The sequence below is a fragment of the Cygnus olor genome, chromosome 4 (genome assembly GCF_009769625.2).
Source record: "Cygnus olor isolate bCygOlo1 chromosome 4, bCygOlo1.pri.v2, whole genome shotgun sequence".
Lineage (NCBI taxonomy): Eukaryota > Metazoa > Chordata > Aves > Anseriformes > Anatidae > Cygnus > Cygnus olor.
The window spans coordinates 28792015-28801373 of record NC_049172.1 but is presented as its reverse complement, the minus strand read 5'-3'; the positions used below and the strand labels follow the sequence as shown (position 1 = coordinate 28801373).

The window sequence follows — 9359 nt, the reverse complement described above, 5'->3', positions numbered from 1 at the left end:
AGTATATATACTAGGATGATGCTGCTTCTTCCTGTGCCAGTTGTTCCATTTGAGGCACATAGTTCAGATGACCCTGAGTTACTTGTCCAGATCCTCAGCTTGCATAAACTGGAGAAAATACCACATCCGATCTACAGCATGAGAGTACAACAATGGTAGTCCTAACAAGGCAAAAGAAACTAGTGAAAATAATGTAAGCAGCGATACCTTGGGAGATTATTATTCTTCCAAGTAGTTTGCAAACATAGAAGAGAATTATTTTCCATGGGATACATATGTTGAGTTTAATTTGTGTTTTTGTGCCAGTATTATAATTATTATTATAGAGTGTACATAAACTTGGAGGATATTGCACGATTATCTCCTTAAAATGTAAACAAATATCTGCCTAATCTGCATCCACAGCCCTTTCAGTTATAAATACCCTACTGAGAGCAGAAGTTCATTTAAGCAAATATAGCTGGCTATCTGCAGTTACTGTTACTCTAAAGATTTCATTGTGGAAGCCCAGTTCTAAAATTTACACCCACTTGTGCCAAAAATACAGCCATTATATACAATAAGAATAGATTTGATTTTGAATGTTCTCAGGGAATATCTTGAGTAAACAAAACGTTGAATGTTATTTAAAAAGCCAAACTCAGCCAGTGCTTTAAGCTTTGTGTAAGAGACCAACTACTCACTACACTTAGGCACAAAGCTCCAAGAAATGCCTTTGATTCAGACAGTCAGTCTTCACAGCCCTTTTCTTGTTTCTAGGGTGATATACTTCCACAGGTACAAAATAATTTCCCTTTTACCATTTAGTTCTATACTGAAGTGCATTGTTTATGTGGATCTATCCTCTTTTCTTGTTTTCACTAAAACATTTTACGTTATGTCTGAGGATTGCAAGCTTAAGAAGTTATTGCAGGAGTGCTTTAGGAAGGATTGTACCCTTATGCAGTGGTTCCCATTACAGGGTACTCATCAGTCAGAAGCCAGGCACTGGAAGATCCAGATTTACTTTACGCCTTGGTCTGAGCAGTTACTGAGTAACACTGCTGCATTGTGCAGGGAGCACTAGTGCAGTTGAATGAGATGCATACCTGAAAATAAATTTAAGGAAATGGCAATCCTTTGATAGCTTCGAAAAATGAACAAGTTGCTCCATGTCACCCCAAGTAGGTATCCAGTGGCAGTAGCTGAAGAACTGCATGGTGGTTTTGATTGTGAATTCTGTGCAAACCATATGGTTTGCTGGTAATCTTTCTGCATCTTTTCAAATTGAAGTTCTACCTACTCTTCCTGGAAAAAATACTCAACACACGTACATACAATCTTGTGCACCTCTGTATAATAAAAGAAAAATATAGTAAAATCATCAATATTCACACATTATTTTCCCTCAGATTTTCTTTGCCTGCATCCATGAAAATAACCATACTTATTTGCTCTTTAATTCATAGCTTTGCAGAGCGAGTCTGATGATTCACTGCTCCTACACAATAAATTCAATGTTATTTGTCTGATTTACCACACTTGCACACATCAGCTGCCTAATATAGACAGAGTAGATTAGAAATGCATCAGTCTAACTCCTTGCCTGCATCAAAAAGTGCTCTGCACATATCAAGTAGCCATTTGTCCAGCAGCTCAATCATAGCTTGTTCAAGAGCTCAGGAAATCCTAGGTAAATAGCTGAAGTTTTCCTAGACAGAATTTCTGACTGAAACAGAAAGGAAGCATAAATGATGTTCATGGGTTCAGACAGAAGTCACACAAAATTCAGGAGTCACATTTTACTATATAATTCTCTTTAAAGGTGACTCACAGTAGTGATTCCAGAAAAAAAAAAGTCCAGAAAACGTTCTATAGCCTATACAGGCTAAGAGATGCTTCTGTGACAAAGGTGAAAAAATAAGTCTTCCCTCTTGAATAATGCATGGAACACTAATTGCTAGTAAATTTGAAAGGGAAAAAAAAAGTAGCTGGAAGTATGTATTCTTAGAAATTTATCTTTGTCACGTATCCAAGAAAAACACAATAATGAAACACAATGATCCTTTAGCTCTTCCGAACTATAGAAAATTTTTAACATATATTGTCTCTCCATAAGCATAGTATCTCATCAAACATCAGCTTTTTCATGAAGGATCTCATCTGACCAGTGTTAGACAAAAAGGTCTAATATTTCCTTTAGCTACCTGGACAATTGTAAATTTAACTCTTAAATATATCTTGCAGTAACTTAAATAAATAAATAAAAGGAGACCTTAAAAACAGTCTTTCATACACAAGATTATCAGCTGAATTAAAGGCATTTTGGGTAAGAATGTGCCTACACAGTGTGCAGAAATTACTTAGTCCAGACCTACTACGTAGGTTTCCAGAGAAAAGACTGTTGTAAAATGGACAAAAAAAGAGACTAAAGATAAACCCGATGAAAAGGAGATAATAAAAAAGAAACCTCATCATTCAAAACCAAAACTAGACAAATAACATGGTTCTGGGGTTTGGCAGTGTTCTGAAGGAAAAAAAAAAAGGATTAAAAAAAGAACTAATATGGATGGTTTGGTCCTTTAGAAGCATATTAAAAAAATCAAGATCACTAAGCTGACATTTAGTCTCAAAACAATATTTCAATGGTGACATGAATTCACAAAACGTTTCGTTGGACACAAATCTTTCATTTGACACAATTTGTGCTTTTGAATAAAATAAAAAAATGCTTGACCTCCATGAAACGGTCTGTAATGTGTTGAAGACAATGTAAGATTTATTGTCAGTTCTGTACTAAGACATCATCCTCCTTGAATTCATAGGAACTGTAGGTCACAGACATAATTGACTTATTGACTTCATCACTGTCATCTTGCTATAAAACGAAAACAAACTGATGAGCCTAGAGTATGTCCCAGAAGACGCTTCAGGGCTGACAGTCAAGCCTCCTCATTAATCTGGAAACAAAAATTAGTTTTGAGATTTTGAATCAAACCAGAAAAAAAAGTACTGATACAATATTCTAACTTGAAGAAGAGGTTCAGTTTGGCAGCATGTCATTGTAGAATAACTAAAATATTCACAAATAATGGAAAATGCTTTCAAAAGAAAACATTGCCAAGAAGCAATCTGTACTTCACATGCACAATTATCAGGAAAATAAATTGCAAGAAAAAAAAGATAAGAATACGAATATTTTCATAATACAATATCCCTAGGAGAAAAATGATAGATAGATGATAGCAAAGAGAAAATAACTCAGAAGATAAAAAACAAAATATATGAAAACTGTGAATATCCTGGTCTTAGCCAGCAAGTACTCTTTTGGTTCAGTTTCTTACAGTCGTGACTATACTTTCATTTCAAAGGTTAGAAAAAGCAATGCTTTACAACAGATGTCACTGAATATTTTGCTGTCACTACTGCACACCTTAACAACACATTTGTGAGCTTTTGCTCTCTTGTCACAGTTAGGATCTGCAATGCTATGAAATACATTTTCTCCCTTGGTGCTACACCACACATTATTAAAACATTTCAAGTATAGATCGGTAAAACACATATAACAATGAACAAGAGGTTTGCAATTTGGGTTTGGAAGGGACCTTAAAGATCATCTAATTCCAATCCCCCTGCCTTGGATAGTGACACCTCCCACTAGACCAGGTTGCCAGGGTCCCATCCAACTTGACCTCGAACACCTCCAGAGATGTAGCAGCCACAGCTTCTTTGGGCAACTTGTTTCAGTGCCTCGCCACCCTCTGAGTGAAGAATTTGCTCCTAATGTCTAATCTAAATCTCCCCTCTTTTTGTTTCAAGTCACTAGTCCTTGTCCTATCACTGCAATCCCTGACAAAGAGTCCCTCCACAGCTTTCCTGTAAACCCCTTTTAGGTAATGGAAGGCCGCTATAAGGTCTCCCCAAAGCCTTCCCTTCTCCGGGCTGAACAACCCCAAATCCTTCAGCCTGCCTTCATAGGAGAGGCGCTCCAGCCCTCTGATCGTTGTGTGTCTTCTTCCTTCATGCCAATATTTCCTCACTACTGCTGAAACAAGAGGCAGTGCCCCTACAGCAATTTATTCTAAGAACCACATCTTTCAAAAGAAACTGAACCAACACTAAATTCCATACGCATGTGCCATATAGCTCATCAAGAGTACATCACTCTCTAGCTCTCCTCTGAACAATGACTTTATTTTACAGTGTCTATATTGAGTTTTAAAATTTACATGATCAACTTTTCAAAATAACATTGAAAAAATCTAACTAACCTGAGAGGAATTAAAGCAATGTCTTCTCAGATTTGTCTCTAAATCCATGGAATCTACAAGTAGAAAAAATAAGAAACACCTTTAACAATAAAGTAAGCACAATTAACTTTTTTTTTCCCTGAATCGGTTGTTTAAGCACAATCAGTCGACTTTCATGAATAAAATATAAAACAAAAATCAGATCAAACTAAACAGCTTTGTATAAACTATTTCAGCTATTTCTTTTGCAATATTAGAAGGGATAGAGATTCTTATGTTGTATCTATTTTAAGCACATATGAGTTGCATAGAAACCAAGTGTGGACCCATCTAAATAATTAAAGATATATCCATATCTTTATACGTTCCATACATGTGAGCAACTCCTGCCCACATTCTGCATGGTTTTCATCTGTCTGTCAAATGGTTAACTGTTTTGCTTAATTGCGACACATGTTCACACACCAGTTTGATTAAGATCAGCTGATATACATTTATTTTTCTGTGTTTTTTAAATACTTTTTGGAATATTCAAGCATGTGAGTGAAAGTGAAGGAAATGGGGAAGAAAAAAAATCTGCTGATAAACCTCATGCAATTCCTACAGCTAATCAGAGTAAACTAGCAAAATTGCCAACACACTCTTGTCACACTGTATGTGAAGAGACAAAAGTACTAATGACAAACAGCAGCAGCTTCTCCAGAAAAATTGCACATAAACACTACTGCTAACACCATCTCTAAGAAAAATAAGCCACAAAGTCATTTGTGCTGTAAACAACAGTGGGCTTGTTTAACAGCAGTATGTTTGCAGTGCTATTCAGAGCCTCTGCAATGACTTTTTGTATGGCACCTTACACAATATTGACTGTCATTGTTGTTCCTTAAGTATGCCGGGAATCAATACGGTTAGTAAGAGTAATTATAATAAATGAGCATTATGAGTAATATTTTACTGCCAACAGAATCAACAATCATGATTTGTGTCTGTACTAATTATATCTCCACTCTGTCTGGTAGTTAACCAGGACTGCAACCTATGCTTAATGAACCAAACCAATTTATAGTCTCTCTTATTCTGTACAGAACACAAAGGAGAGATTATGGTGGGAGCATCCTTTGACACACATTTTCGTGCTAGGTTCCAGCAAGAGAAAAGATGCCAGTGCTTTGAATGAGTCTGAGGATGCTTGGAAGTGCTTCAGGCAAGAACGCTCAAATGAAAGCAGCTCTGTCAGGAATGTCCTGCAAATACAGTTTTGAAAAAGACTGTCAAAACCAGCACACATACAATCACAAAGAAATACATTCCTAAAGCTTCACTTGCCATGTGTGCTTCTGTGGTGGTTTCACCCAGCTGGGCAGCTGAACTCCACCACAATCACTCTCTCACCTCCCCTCCTCAAAGGGAAAGGGGGAGAAAATACCATGGAAAGGACTCAAGGGCTGAGATCAGGACAGGGACATCACACAACAATTATCATCATGGGCAAAACAGACTCAGTGTAGGGAGATTAATGTAATTTATTAACTATTACTAACAAATTAGAGCAGTGACAAACTAAAAACACCTTCCCCCCATCCACCCTCTTTCAGCTCCTCGTCACAAGCACTGCAGGGGAATGGGGGCTTCGGTCAGTCCCTGAGGCTTCTTCTCCGCTACTCCTTCACAGTCATTGTCTGCCGTGCTCCACCAGGGGCTGCTCCACAGGCTGCAGCATGGAGATCTGCTCCATGTGGGACCCATGGGCTGCAGGGGGACAGCCTGCTCCACCAGGAGCCTCTCCACAGGCTGCAGGGGAACTGCTGCTGCAAGCCTGGAGCACCTCCTGCCCTCCTGCTGCACTGACCTTGGGGCCTGCAGGGCTGGTTCTCACCCCTCTCTCCCAGCTGCTGTTGCACAGCACGTGTTTTCCCTTCCTTAACTCTGCTCTCCCAGAGGCCCAACCAATGTTGCCCACTGTCTCAGCTCTGGCCAGCAGTGGGTCCCTTTTCGGGCCAGGTGGAGCTGGCTCTGATCTGACACAGGGCACCTGCCTCACAGAGTCCACCCCTGCAGCCCCCCTGCTACCAAAACCATGTATATCATCAAAACCCAACATATCATCAACTGTCACTTGATGGCAGTTAATCACCCAAAAGAGATACTGGAAAACATACAGGGATATGAAATGAACACTAGGGATATGAAATGGAAAAAAAAAATCAATATTTAGTTTCCAATTTTTAGGGACATTTGTGTGCTGTGTGCATATCTATATCAACCTATGTATTTGGTCTCATCTTTCCATTTAGAAATTATGAAAATAACCTTGTATGTTTGCCTGTGTTCAAATGTGATACATATGCATGTTCCTTGGGAGTTAATAATGCACACAGACAAAAGTTCAGGTATAAGTGAAATTCCTTGGAAAAGTAGTTAGGTTCACCTGCTCTCCTACGCTTCAATCAGAACAAATTCTTTGAACTTAAACGTCAGTTCAGCTCAACAGCAAGTTGAACAGGAAGTTCAGTTCAATAGCTAAGCACAATAGTCTTGCCTACTGAATAATAGTTGGGCAGCTCAAAGATGCTAGAACATGTCAGTGACAGCTTCCTAATGCTTCCGCCCTTCCCATCTCACTGCTGCACAACCAGAGTACAATGGCAGGGAGTATAGTTCAGTAAGAAACAAACCTTGCAAGTCAGTGAAACAAACGTGTTTAACAAAGCTGCTGCTCAAGATGAACGTCTGGATGGTGATCTGCTCAAGGACTATTTATGTGAAGCCTATCGTCCTTTTCTTATCAGATTTATTAAGGTTTATTTACCTTAAGGAGTCATAAGGAGTGATAACATAAAAAAGAGCAGAAAGCACAATGTTTTCTGTGAGGATGCCTCAGCTACAAATCCAAAATGCAAAAGAAGACTAGAATTATAGAATGAGTTTTTTCAACCTTTTTTTTTGCATAAATAACAAGACATAACGGTAAAAATGCACAAAAAAAATTTTGCCTGCTTCTCTGTTAACAGAACGCTTTCTCTTTTTAGTGATTGCCTTCTTGAAAAGTAAATTTCAGCTCCTATTAAACCTCTTATAAGAAAGTATATATCATAAAGTGGGAAACAAAAGTAAGAAAAAAAAACTTCATTTCATTTTAAGGATCCTGAAAAAAAAAAAAACAGCAAGGGAACAACAAAAAAAGGCAGACATAATACTTTGCATATTCCTTAAGAGAATGCATGCTCATAAACTAAACATATGTAAACATATGTATACCAACTCACAAAGGAATAAGCCACTGAGAGAGTGGCAGCAACTAATTTATTTTTCATTCAGCAAACCCTGATAGATATGTGCTTTATTCCTTCAGAAGAAATGAGAAAATAAAGGAGTAGAAACACTGAAGTGAAAATCCAGCAGTACTTTCTGGTTACATTTTTCAATTTTGAGACTTCACAGAACATCCATATAATAGCTACCTAACACCTCTCAGCAGAGAAGATAAAAGAACAAAAAGGATAAATCTTTTAGGTTAGATGTTGTCACTGGCAACTCAACCTGGATTTGATGCAGTGATGGAAAATGCCATAAGTCATGTAATTAACTTGTTCTTAGTAAACACTTTGCTTCACTGTCTTTCAGTTTCTCAAGGTTAACAATACCTTGAAATAATATATTTACCCACTCTGAAAGTAGGATTAAAAATGCATCTGTGGAAGAATGCTTTGGAGAAAACAGTGACAAGCCCTTTGTGCCATTTCACAGCTTCCTCCTCCTTTCAGTTCACCTTGAAACTCATCTGCTGAGAAATACAATTCTCTTAACTCTCCTTTTAGAAATGATAAAAGGGCAATACCCATCTTGAAAGGATACTGAAAAACATCGGAACACAAAAACTTTGTTGTGTTCCCTTTGATGCAGCAGTTTCTCTTTGAGATCTCTGTGCTTGTTCAATCCCTAACATATGCATTATACAGTATGTATTCAGTGATACACATCCTAGTATAAGTCTCTGCAAATGCACTGTTTATCTGCATCTGTTATATGTAAAGCCAGATATAAGCAAATATTTCAATTTAACCTTTGTTTTTCCATTAGCATAAGAACAAATAAATTGACTAATTATTCAAATTCTCCCATAACACCTAAAAGTAAATTGTTTTAATCTATTCACATTAGGTTCCGGAATGTTTCCCTTCTTTACAGTTACACAGAGTATTTGTTTTATAGTGAATTCTCTTAGGTACATACAAATGTAAGAAAAATGTGGTTCAACAAAGATAAAATCAACCTCCTACCACCTATACATTGAGATGATCATTGAAAGAATGTAAAGCATCACTGAGCCACTCATAGGGATCCAAGTAACAATAACAATAATGTGCTTTTCTAAGTCCCTCTATTGTTCCTCAGCCCACAATACCTTTGCCATGAGAAGTCATTTGTACAACTTTGCATGTACACCACATGTTGTCTTTCAATGGATTCAAATATAAAAGCAGATGGTCATAAATTGCATTCTCTAAATCACTCTCTAAATGACTGGCTTCTGATTTCGGTAGCTTTTGAACAGTGTTCCTTCGACAGCCTAGTAACCAAAGTAGAAGCCATGTGAAATTTTAAAAGCTGAAGGTCCACCACCCCAGGGAAGCCTTGGCCACCGGCACAAGTACTGTGAGATGGTAAGAGAAATTGGTAACACTTATTTTTCTGAAACAGCTACTACGAATGTGAGGAGTACATCTGCTTTAAAACAGCATGAAAGAAAACAGAAAAAGTGAATGAAAGGATTCAAAAATATCTGTTCTGAGCACGGAAAACATGCTTTAAAATAGCTTTAAATAATAGTGTCTCCCCTAAAGCTGAATATCCAAAAATTGGTCAAATTGTATTCAGCAGCTGCATGTGAGAGCTGATAAGAAACAGCAGTCAGAAAGGCACCTCTGCAAGCTGCTTCCCTCTCCCGATCAGGGATGGAAGTAACTGGTTCAAACAGAATTTATCAAAACTTGGTGGGACAGATTACAACATGAGCTGAAGGGAATACAAGGAAAATCACTTACTGCTTTAAGCCAGGTGTTCTGCTCGATAATTCTTCAATTTTTTACTGCACCCCCAAAACAGAGAACATCATTGCTTTGATAA

The 9359-nt window shown here is 37.7% G+C and overlaps 1 long non-coding RNA gene across 1 annotated transcript; it reads right to left on the bottom strand.

Moving 5' to 3' along the window:
- Window positions 1-2750: 2750 nt before the first annotated feature.
- LOC121069916 lies at window positions 2751-5896 on the bottom strand. Its single transcript, XR_005819755.1, has 3 exons — window positions 5360-5896; window positions 4254-4306; window positions 2751-2939 (listed from the first exon to the last, which is right to left on the bottom strand). It is a non-coding gene; the product is annotated as an uncharacterized LOC121069916 (long non-coding RNA).
- Window positions 5897-9359: the final 3463 nt, after the last annotated feature.